This window comes from Cebus imitator, unplaced genomic scaffold, assembly GCF_001604975.1.
Source record: "Cebus imitator isolate Cc_AM_T3 unplaced genomic scaffold, Cebus_imitator-1.0 Scaffold51, whole genome shotgun sequence".
Lineage (NCBI taxonomy): Eukaryota > Metazoa > Chordata > Mammalia > Primates > Cebidae > Cebus > Cebus imitator.
The window spans coordinates 7994197-8006514 of record NW_016107366.1 but is presented as its reverse complement, the minus strand read 5'-3'; the positions used below and the strand labels follow the sequence as shown (position 1 = coordinate 8006514).

Here is a 12318-nt window from a genome sequence, read left to right as displayed (position 1 = left end):
AAAAAAAAAAAAAAAAAAAAAGAAAAAGAAAAAAGAGAAACATTTATATATTGGACTTCATCAAAATTAAAAGCTTATGCTATGCAAAAGACCTTGTAAAGAGGAAAAAAAAACAAGCTACAGCTACAGACTGGGAGAAAATATTTGCAAACCACATACCTGACAAAAGGACTAGTGTCTAGAAATCAGCAGCATTCTCAAAACTCAACAGCAAAAAAACAAGAATAGAATTACAAAATGGACAAAAGACATGAAAAAATTCACTGAAGAGGATATACAGGAGGCAAATGGGCACACAAAAAGACGTTCAACATTATTATTAGCCGTTTGAGAAAGCAAATTAAAACCACAATGAGATATCACTACACTCGTCTCAGAATGGAGAAAATAAAAAATAGCAGCAATAGCAAATGCTAGTGAGAATCAGAGAAACTGGATCAATTATATACTGCTGGTGAGAATGAAAACTCGTACAGCCACTCTGGAAAACAATTTGGCAGTTTCTTATAAAAATGGAACATGTAACTACCCCATGAGCCAGACATTACACTACTGACCATTCATTATCTCAGAGAAATGAAAACTTACGCTTATGCAAAAAGTGTGTATGCAAATGTCTATAGCAGGTGTATTCATAATAGCACCAAACTGGAAACAAACTATATGTCCTTCACTAGTTAATAGTGAAGAGTTGAATAAACTGTGGTGCACCCATTCCATACCCAGTAATAAAAGGAACACACGGCTGGGCACAGTGGCTCATGCCTGTAATCCCAGCACTTTGGGAGGCCCAGCTGGGTGGGTCACGAGTTCAAGACCAGCCTGACCAACATGGTGAAACCCATCTCTACTAAAATTACAAAAATTACCCGGTCATGGGGGCACACATCTGTAATCCCAGCTACTTAGGAGACTGAGGCAGGGCAACTGCTTGAACCCAGGAGGGAGAAGTTCTGATGGCTGAGATGGCGCCACTGCATGCCAGCCTGGGTGACAGAGCGACACTCCATCTCAAAAACTAAATTAAATTTAAAAAGGAACACACTACCCATACACAAAACCACCAGGATGAATCTCTAGGGAATCATGCTGAGGGAAAAAAGCCAGCCCCCAAAGGTTACAGAACTGCATGGTTCTGTTTATAAAACCCTCTTGAAATGACACAGTTATAGAAATGGAAAACATCAGTGGTTGCCAGAGGTCAGGGAGGGGGCATGACTGGAGAGAAGTGGGTGTGGATATACAAATCAAAATGATGGGTTTATTGGGGTATTATGGGGTTAGTCAGAAAATCTAAGGAAGGGTCTCAAAAGAGTTGAAATTGGGCAGCTCTGGGCACCTCAGTTGGCAGAAATTTATAGACTTGCCATTCCTCATGATTTCCGGGCTCAAAAGTCATCATTAGCAGAGAGAATCATGAAGAGGAGAGAACCTGGTTAACAGAGCTTTGGAAGGATAGCCAAACATCCAGGCTGGGCACCATGAGTCACGCCTGTAATCCCAAAACTTTGAGAGGCTGAGGTGGGAGGATCACTTGAGCCCAGGAGTTTGAGACTAGCCTGGGAAACATGGTGAAAACCCATCTCTACCAAAAAAATTATCTGGGGAGGATGGCACACACCTGTGTTCCCAGCTACTCAGGAAGCTGAGGTGGGAGGATCACCGAGCCTGGGAGTTCAAGGCTGCAGTGAGCCATGATTACGACACTGCACTCCAGCTGGGTGACAGAGCAAGACCCTGTCTCAAAAATAAAAAATAAATAAATTCCACATCCTTGTTATTATTTATCTTTCCAATTTTAAACATCCTAGCAAGTGCAAAGTGGTATCTCACCATGGGTTTGGTCTGCATTTCCTGATTGATAGCTAACTGTGTTGAGCATCTCTTCATCTGCCTATTGACCTGGAGATGATCTTCTAGCACAAGTCTGCATCAAGCTGGTCGGCCTCGGGGGGTAGAGGGCAGCATCACACAGTGGAGCCCACGTTACTATGGAGCACTCTGGTGTCCTGGGGTTGTTTTTCAGAGATGACCCTGCGGAAGCAGTATGGTGAGAAAGGTCTCCATTTTTTTTTTTTTTTTTTGAGACAGAGTCTTGCTCTGTCGCCCAGGCTGGAGTGCAGTGGCACCATCTGGGCTCACTGCATCCTCTGCCACCCAGGTTCAAGTGATTCTCCTGCCTCAGCCTCCCAAGTAGCCAGGATTACATGCACCCATCATCACACTGGCTAATTTTTGTATTTTTAGTAGAGATGGGGTTTCACCATGTTGGCCAGACTGGTCTCAAACTCCTGACCTCTAGTGATCCTCCTGCCTCGGCCTCCCAAAGTGCTGGGATTACAGGCGTTAGCCACTATGCCCAGTGAGATTTTGAAGCCCTAGAATGGAGGAGGTTCCCAAGGACAGCGAGGGAGAAACATGAGACTTGTGAAAGCTTTGGGGACCCTTTGAAGTTAAGGGTGAGAAGAGAACGTCAGGCTCACTGTCCTAACTGGGTATGGGGAGGGGCAGGATCATCCAAACTAGGGATGAAGCCACTGACAGGGATAAACTGTCAAGATGATGTCTGAGGGTGGGAAAGTCCCTGCAGGCTGCAGGTGGTGGAAACAGGCCTGGGAGTGGGGGCTCAGGAATGAGACCCCTCTCTGAGTGCTTGGGTAGTGGCCTCACATACCTCTTCTCATTCAGTCCTCACTACTGCCCTCTGGTGGTGGCTGTCTCCATTTCACAGGGGAGGACGTTGAGAAGTTCTGTGTGAAGGGACACACTCGGAGGTGAACCCTGGCCTGAACTATCCAAAACCCTGTGCATTTCTTAGGACGCTGTAGTGTTCCAGCACCCCTTAGGGACCCAGCGAGGAAAGAGATCATTATCATTTGGAAGGTATTTAGGGTGAGGGTTTCAGCTGAAACAACGACTCATCAGAAAGACTCTCCTTGGTCACCCATCTAAAGAAGGTCCCTCTTGCCAGGAGTGGTATCTCATGCCTGTAATCCCAGCACTTTGGGAGGCCAAGGCGGGTGGATCATGAGGTCAGGAGTTTGAGATCAGCCTGACCTACGTAGTAAAACCCCATCTCTACTAAAAATACAAAAAGTTAGCCTGGTGTGGTGGCGCATGCCTGTAATCCTACCTACTCAGGAGTCTAGGAGAATTGCTGGAACCCAGGAGGTGGAGGTTGCAGTGAGCCAAGATCGCCCCACTGCACTCCGGCCTGGGAGACAGAGCAAGACTCTGTCTCAGGGGAAAAAAAAAAAAAAAAAAAAAGTCCCTTTCTTAATTTCTTACATGGTATTCAATTAGTTTCTTAACTGTCCTCATCATAATTCAGGGTCATATATTTATCTGTGGATATAGTTCACTTTTATTGTAAACTACAGTTTGTAGCAAAAGGACCATGGCAGCCTCTTTTGTTCTGCATTCTATCCCCAGCACTTGCTGTAGTACCAGGCATGCAGCAGGCACTCGAAACTGCCTTGGTGGATGCAGCAGTGGGTACACTGGAAAATGGAGGCAAGTGGGGGTGTCACAGGTGACAAGCCTCCATCAGAGACTGTAGGTATTGACTTTCACCTCCCACACCCTCCAGAGTGTGATGGAGGGTTTGCTCTCTCAGGGACAGTATAAAAACAATGCTTATGTTACAGGGATGAGAACCAAGTGTGGGGAAGCAGGAAGTAGCATGGGCAAGGGGGTGACCAGCAAGGGTGTGATCAGCAAAGGTGCCTGAAAATAGAAAACAGACAGCCCTGGGAAAAGCAGGCTTTTTGGCCACATGACCTCGGGGCAGGCCCTTGGCAGTTGGGGTTGGGCAGCTCTGGTGGCTCCCTTTCTCACTTCCGCTGAGGAACTGGCCAGGAAGCTGATTTCGGCAACAACTTAGGGAACAGTCATGTTCACCCAAGGGGCAGCACGCGGCCTGAGAACAGATGCAGGCAGTTACGCCTCAGTCGTCACTGCCATATTTTCTCTTCTGCACTTGCTCGTTCAGAAACCGTTTATTGGCATCTGCTACGTATAAAAAGTCCTTGTAACCCACCACTTTGGGATTACAAGGAGGATCACCTGAGGTCGAGAGTTTGAGACCAGCCTGGCCAACATGGTGAAACTCTGTCTCTACTAAAAATACAAAAATTAGCTAGGTGTGGTGGCACATGCCTATAGTCCCAGCTACTTGGGAAGCTGAGGCAAGAGAATCACAGGAACCTGGGCAGTGGAGGTTGTAGTGAGCCAAGATCGTGCCATGGCCCTCCAGCCTGGGTGACAGAGTGAGATGCCATCAAAAAAAAAAAAAAAAAAAAAAAAAAAAAAAAAAAAAAAAAAAAAAAAGAAGTCCTATGCTTGGTGCTAGGCATAGAGTAGGAAGGAATCCACACCCTAATCTTAGCGAGCTCCTGGCCCATAGGACACAGTGACAATACAAGGCTCCAGGCAACATTGGGCAGAGGCCTGACCTGACTTGTTACCTTGTCTCTCTAGGGCTTTGCCCTGGGTTCAGTGCTGGGAAGGTGCTCCAGATGGTTCCTTACCTAAAGGCACCTACACTCTAGAGGGAATGACAGACAAAAGAGGCAGATGTCATAAAGGATAAGTGAGTGAAGAAGGGGCTGGGTGTGGTGGCCCACGCCTTTAATCCCAGCACTTTGGGAGGCCTAGGCCACTTGAGGTCAGGTGTTCAAGATCAGCCTGGCCAACATGGTGAAACCCTAACTCTACTAAAAATACAAAAATTGCCCAGGAGTGGTAGCAGGTACCTGTAATTTCAGTTACTTGGGAGCTGGGCAGAGAATCACTTGAACCTAGGAGGTGGAGTTTGCAGTGAGCTGAGATCACGCCACTGCACTCCAGCCTGGGCAACAGAGCAAGACTCCATCTCAAAAAAATTAAAATAAAAAAATAAAAAAGTGAAGAGTGTCTTGTGGGAGCCCATCTGGGGAGAGCAGAGAAGGTTCTAAGAGAAAGCAGCTTGTGCACCGAAGGACCTGCAGACAGTAGCCAGGTGAGGCTCAGTGTGGTGAGGGTGGAGGAGTGGGGAGTGTGTGGGAACAGGAAACAGGCTGTGCCAAGGCCTGGGGGTGACAGAACATGATCCTCTAGGGAACTCAAAATAGCTCCGTGTAGCTGGAGCACAGAGTAGCAAAAAATTAGGCAGGAGTCCTAAAGGCTGGAAGAAGTTTTCTAGGAGCCAACTTCAAAGGGAGCTTGGCACAGTTGGGGTAGCCCCCAGGGCCTCAGACTCTAAAGGGTCTAATCTGGAAACTGGGCCCATCCGCACTTGACCCCATGGCCTAGCACTCTGTGTACTCTGGCTTCTCCAAACTAAGCTCTTCCTTGAAGCATCCCTCATAGGTTTTAATTTATTGCTGTTATTTGTTTTTCTTTGAGATGGGATCTTATAATGTTTCCCAGGCTGGCCTCTAACTCTTGGACTCAAGCAATTTTCATGGCCTCAACCTCCCAAGGAGCTGGAAGGCTACACGTGCATGCCACTGCACCCAACTCTTAATTTATTTTTTTTATTTTAATTTTAATTGAACTTTACTTTCAAGATGGAGTCCTGCTGTGTCACCCAGGCTGGAGTGCAGTGGTGCTGTCTGGGTTCACTGCAACCTCCACCTCCTGGGTTCAAGCGATCCTCTTGCCTCAGCCTCCCGAGTAGCTGGAATTACAGGTGTGAGCCACCACACCCAGCTAATTTTTTTGTATTTTTAGTAGAGATGGGTTTTCGCCATGTTGGCCAGGATGGTCTTGAACTCCTAACCTCAAGTGATCCACTCACATCGGCCTCCCAGAGTGCTGGGACTACAGGCATAAGCCACCCAGCCTGGCCTAATTTAATTTTAAAGACCTTCCTACATGTTCTCATTCATTTGGACAGATCGAACATTGATTCATTACCCAAGCAGAACAAGCACCACAAACTGACTTTAAATCCAAGAACAAGAGTGGAATGAAAATTGTGCCCTTTCTTCTTAAAGACAAAGTACTACATTAATTTACCGAAAATTTTTATTTAGTCACAAATGAGCCTAACTTGCTTTTATGAGATGACTATTTTTTATTTTATTTATTTATTTTATTATTATTATTTTTTGTAAAGACGGGATTTCACCATGTTGGTCAGGCTGGTCTTGAACTCCCAACCTCAGGCGATCCGCCCGTCTTGACCTCCAAAGTGCTTGGATTACAGGCGTGAGCCACCACGCCTGGTCTATTTTTTAAATGTGATTTCTTTTTTCCTTTAATTTCCACTTATTCACAAACTATGCAAAACCACAATACAATAGCTTTCTTCAGTCAAAAGTGACTGAGTTACTTTAGTGCTGGATTTCATTTTCTCTGTGATCAGAGTCTGCTGCTCAGCCTCACCCCAGAATGTGGAAGGCTATTTAAACCTGAGACATAAAACACATACCATCTAGGGTAGCACACCCACATCCCTTGTATAAGTGAAGCTGTTTCAACCCCCATCTTTCTTTCTTTCTTTCTTTTTTTTTTTTTAAGAGACAGAGTCTCACTCTACTGCCCAGGCTGGAGGGCAGTAGCATGATCATGGCTCACTGCAGCCTCCAGCTCTGGAGGCTCAAGCAATCCTCCTGCCTCAGTCTCTTGGGTAGCTGGGACTGAAACTGCCTTTGCAAAATTATGACTGAGACAGTGAAAGAGATCTATCTAACTTAACTGACTCCGACTTGCTTCTAACCTCCAAGCTGTCCTTGTTCATTCCTGGGCGTAGGCTGAACTAACTTTGGGAGAAACTTAGTTTACAGTTTAAACAAAGACGATAACAGCCCTTCCCCATGGCAGACCTCCTTGCCTGGGTTCTAAATTGCCTTTGTAGGACTAACATTAGCTATAAGATTAGAAATTATGGCTTAGGAATCAGGCAGCCAGAGGATACAAGATTCTGACCCTCCCTAAACTGCTCCTAAGATCAGTGCTTGAGATGCTTTGCAGACCCTGCACTTGATGGATCAGCTGGCAACACCCAGATCAATAAACTACTCATCTGATTCTGCGGACCCCACCCAGAAACTGACTCAGTGCAAGAAGCCAGTTCCAACTCTATGATTTCACCTCTGACCAATCAGCACTCCTGGCTCACTGGCTTCCCCCCACCCACCAAGTTATCTTTAAAAGCTCTGCTCCTGAATGCTTAGGGAGATTGATTGGAGTGATAATAAAACTTTAGGCTCCCGCACAGCCAGCTCTGCATAAATTACTCTTTCTCTATTGCAATTCCCCTGTCTTGATGAATCGGCTCTGCCTAGGCAGCGGGCAAAGTGAACCCCTGGGTGGTTACAGGACCACAGGCATGCGCCACTATGCCTGGCTAATTTAAGTTTTTGTAGAGACCAGGTCTCACTATGTTGCCCAGGCTGCTCTTGAACTCCTGGGCTCAAGTGGTCCTCCTGTCTCAGCCTCCCAAGGTGCTGAAATTACAGGCATGAGCCACCACACCCGCCCTCCCCCTTTCCTTTGGTTGCGTCCTGTTGGTCTCCAAACACACACTTCCTCAGAACCCCTCATCTCTTTGGCCTCCTCCAGCCCAACAACTGAGCTTTTTCAAGAACGGTCTGTTTTCACTTTTTCTATTTCTTCAACTCCCCTTTGCCACCAAATCTGCTGTCTCCAGTGGCCCTCTGATCCCCACGGCCACTAGTGTCTTCTTGTGCCTCATTCTCATGGACCTCTCAGGGCCTTTGACGTTGTGGGTCTCACCTCCTCAGGACACACATCTGCTCTGTCTCCTGCTTGCTTCTCCCAGTGCAGCTGCGCCCGCTGGCTCCTCCACACTGCTCATTCCTCTGCATGCTCTCTCCTGAAGCAGTTGGGCCAATCCTCAGTGTTTTTCTAACTTAGAGTGGCTCCCAGATCTCTCTCCACTCCAGCTCTGCTCTGAGCTTCCACACTGCCTTTCCTCCTGTGTGGGGGGCAGCTTCACCTGCATATTTTATTTTTATTTTAGATGGAGTCTTACTCTATTGCCCAGGCTGGAGTGCAGCGGCAGGATCTCAGCTCAACGGCAACCTCCACCTCCTGGATTCAAGCAATTCTCTGCTTCAGCCTCTCCAGTAGCTAGGACTACAGGTGCCTGCCACCACACCCGGCTAATTTTTGTATTTTTAGTAGAGTCGGGGGTTTCACCATCTTGGCCAGGCCGGTCCTAAACTCCTGACCTCAAGATCCACCTGCCTCAGCCTCCCAAAGTGCTGGGATTACAGGCATGAGCCACCGCGCCTGGCCACCTGTATATTTTCGTAACCACCTAATGAATTTGCCTTTCCCGCTGCCTACACAGAGCTGATTTATCAAGACAGGGGAACTGCAATAGAGAAAAAGTAATTCATGCAGAGCATTTGGGGAGCACTTCAAGGATAATTTGATGGGCTGGGAGAGGCCAGTGAATCAGGAGTGCTGAGTGGTTGGGCTGTAGATGAAATTATAGGGACTCTAAGATGTCTTCTGCTGAGTCAGTTCCTGGCTGGAGGACAAAAGATCAGATGAGCCAGTTTACTAATCTGGGTGGTACCAGCTGATCCTTGAGTGCAGGGTCTGCAAAATATCTCAAGCACCAATCTTAGGTTTTACAATAGTGGTGTTATCCCCAGGAGCAATCTGGGGAGGGTCAAAATCTTGTAGCCTCCAGCTGCATGAATCCTAAACCATAATTTCTAATCTTGTGGCTACTTTATTAGTGCCACAAAGGCAGTCTAGTCCCCAGGCAAGAAGGTGGTTTATTTTTAAAAAATGTTATCATTTTTGTTTCAAACTATAGACTAAGTTTCTCCCAAAGTTAGTTTGGTCTGTGCCCAGGAATGAACAAGGATAGCTTGGAGATTAGAAACAAGATGGAGTTGGTTAGGTCAGATCTCTTTCACTGTCTCAGTCATAATTTTAACAGTGGCGATTTTGATCCCTCCTTTTGGGTTATATAGCACCTTAATCTGAAAGTGTTGGCTAAAGAAGGTGGAAAAAGGGCCACTCTAACTTTTTTCTTCTGGCCAGGGGCATAGTGAGGAGAGGTGTTGACCCCAAGGGAAGAAGTGGAAGTGCTTTGCAACTGGCAGCATGCTCACCTCAGTCCAGGCTGGGGTTCTGAGACCTGCATGACAAAGGCATTAGCATTCTCTTTTTTTTTTTTTTTTTTTTTTTTTGAATTTTTTTTTTTTTTGAAACAGAGTCTTGCTCTGTTGCCAAGGCTGGAATGGAGTAGCACAATCTCAGCTCACTGCAACCTCCACCTCCCAGGTTCAAGCGATTCTCATGCCTCAGCCTCCCTAGTAGCTGTGACTACAGGCACACGCTACCACACTCAGCTGATTTTTTGTACTTTTAGTAGAGACAGGGTTTCAGCATGTTGGCAAGGTTGGTCTCAAATTCCTGGCCTCAAGTGAGTCACCCACCTTGGTCTCCCAAAGTGCTGGGATTACAGGTGTGAGCCACTGTGCCTGGTCAGTATTCTCATCTATAGTTTTAGTACAGTATTTAAGGGAACAGTGTACTATAAGGTAAATAATGAGTTCTAGGATGAGGAATGAAATTCCCAGTTTTAAAAGAGTTGAAAGCATTAGTATGGGGACTTGTAGCCCACAAAGAATTTAGGATTTAGTCCAAATTGCAGGGAAAAAAACCTTAAGAACAACTAACAACAGGTATACTACAATCTTGTTTTGTTTTTGTTTTTGTTTTGAGATGGAGTCTCGCTGTCGCCAGGCTGGAGTGCAGTGACGTGATCTTGGCTCACTGCAACCTGACTCCCTGGTTCAAGCAATTCTCCTGCCCCAGGCTCCCTAGTAGCTGGGATTACAGGCATGTGCCACCATGCCAAGCCAATTTTCAGATTCTTAGTAGAGACAGGGTTTCACCATGTTGGCCAGGATGGTCTTGATCTCCTGACCTTGTGATCCATCCACCTCGACCTCCCAAAGTGCTGGGATTACAGGGGTGAGCCACCGTGCCCAGCCTATAGTTGTTTTTGAAGCATAATTCTTCTCCCTCCATTCCTCATTTTTATTAAAGATAAATCATATTAGGTCAAATTTACTTGTAAAATAAGTTTTAGTCTTATTATGCTTGGTCTGATTATTTGCACGAAGTGCAGCAAGAATAATTATTTGTCATCTAGGCTCTTTTTAAAATTGGCTTTGCTGGAACTTTTGTCTATAAGGAATCTCAGACTGTACTTTTTAAATCCTTGAAGCCCAGCCATGGGTTTCTACTCTCAACACCTCTATGAGTTGGGTAAACTCCTCTCCTCTTGAGGTCCCAAGATGACCTGGGCCTCCTGGGCCTGTCAAAAAGTGACATTCCATACCTACCACAGGTCAGGGACTGTGTAGACAGAGTATGTGGTCAGTTTTCCCGAGGGGCTTTTATTGGCACTATATGTCAAATTTGATTCCTTAAAGGAAAGCACACCATTCCAGTCAAAGCCTTGGTAGAAAACATGGTTTCTCCAATTGTGTCCTATTACGAAGAAAACAAATTCTTATTGCACTTATGCAAATAACTATAATGTTGAATACAGTGAGTCCCAAGTTTCTCTTCAAATGATCAGTATGTTCAGTTTCCATGTTCTTTGTTCTCCATTTAAAAGTTGAATTTATGGCCGGGCGCAGTGGCTCAAGCCTGTAATCCCAGCACTTTGGGAGGCCGAGGCGGGTGGATCACAAGGTCAAGAGATCGAGACCATCCTGGTCAACATGGTGAAACCCCGTCTCTACCAAAAATACAAAAAATTAGCTGGGCATGGTGGTGCGTGCCTGTAATCCCAGCTACTCAGGAGGCTGAGGCAGAATTGCCTGAACCCAGGAGGCGGAGGTTGCGGTGAGCCCAGATCGCGCCATTGCACTCCAGCCTGGGTAACATGAGTGAAACTCCGTCTCAGAAAAAAAAAAAAAAGTTGAATTTACTCATTCTCTTTGTCTCCTTGCCCCTAGTTTCAGTAAATGACTTCCCCATGAGCTCTAATCAGTAGTTCATATTTGTTTCCCTGGTTACCTGCACCCATTCCTCTTGCTGAAACTGCATGTCCCCCTCGCACATCCCCCTCCTAAACTTTAAATATTTAGAGTCCTGACTCATCCTAGTCACCTTCTCCATCCTTTAGTCACCTGCTTGGTAACCATCTTTCCCACTGAAACTGCTCACCCTGCCACTCTGGCTGGTATCCCTGCTCTCATTAAAATAGCCAACTGGAATTAGCTTAGACTATGTGGTCCAACCATAGCCAATAGGGGAATGACACAGCAGCAGGGGCTACCTGCATCAAGGGTAAGAACCCCTTCCCCTCCCTTGTTCAGCTGTGCTCTCACCATTGCTCCATCCATGAGACACACCTTTCTATAGAAGCAAATTGCCTTGCTAAGAAAATTTATATTCGAGTATTATTTCTTTTGTGGGACTGGAAGTTTATTTATAACATATAATGTCCTAAGTTGAGAATACTCACAAATAATTTCTAAATTCTGGAGACATCAGGTAGAAAGTGTGAACCCCAAGTACCTGCAACATGTCTCAGTCAATTTAGGAAGTTTATTTTGCAAAAGTTAAGAATGTACCCATGACAGAGCCTCAAGAGGTCCCAACAGAATGTGCCAAGCGGTCAGGGTACAGCTTGCTTTTATACATTTTAGGGAGACATGAGGCATCAATCAGTATTTGTAAGATGTACATTGGTTTGCTTTGATAAGGTGGGACAACTTGTTGTGTGGGCTTCTGGGTTAGTAGATAAGAGACAAAAGGTTGCATTCTTTTGAGTCCTTAGGCCTTCCACTGAATACACAATTTTAGTCTGGCTCAGTGAATCTACATTTTTATATAAACAATAGGGCAGAGGAAGCAATCAGAGATGTCTCAGGTTGGCCTTAGAGGGATGACTTTGAATTCTGTCTGTCCTTTGTCCACAAGGAATTTCCCTGTAGGCAAAGAAAAAGGTAAGTAGCTTTTTATCTTTGTAGCTATCTTATCTGGGAATAAAATGGGAGGCAGGTTTGCCCTAAGCAGTTCCCAGCTTGACTCTTCCTTTTGGCTTAGTGATTTCAGGGGCCCCAAGATTAATTTTTCTTTCACAAAGAAAGTAACATGTCCCAAATTTTGCTCACATCGGCTCTCCGTGAGAGTCCTGGAAGTCTGGTTTTTTCCTTCATTCCAATAGCACAATTTTTAAAGTTATCAACAGACCTTTATTCAAGAATATCCAGCAGAGTCCCTTATCTAATTATAAACTGCCTTTTGAATAGGATCAAAACAAGACAACAACTGTCTGAGTATGACAAAAGTCAGAATAGTCGCCTTTTTTTTTTTTTTTTTTTT

General features: G+C 45.6%; 1 protein-coding gene across 1 annotated transcript in view; it reads right to left on the bottom strand.

The window, feature by feature from the left end:
- The window catches only part of TRIM14 (tripartite motif containing 14), a 124889-nt gene that overhangs the window by 41559 nt on the left and 71012 nt on the right, over nucleotides 1–12318 (bottom strand). The gene's annotated exons all lie outside the window — the stretch shown is intronic.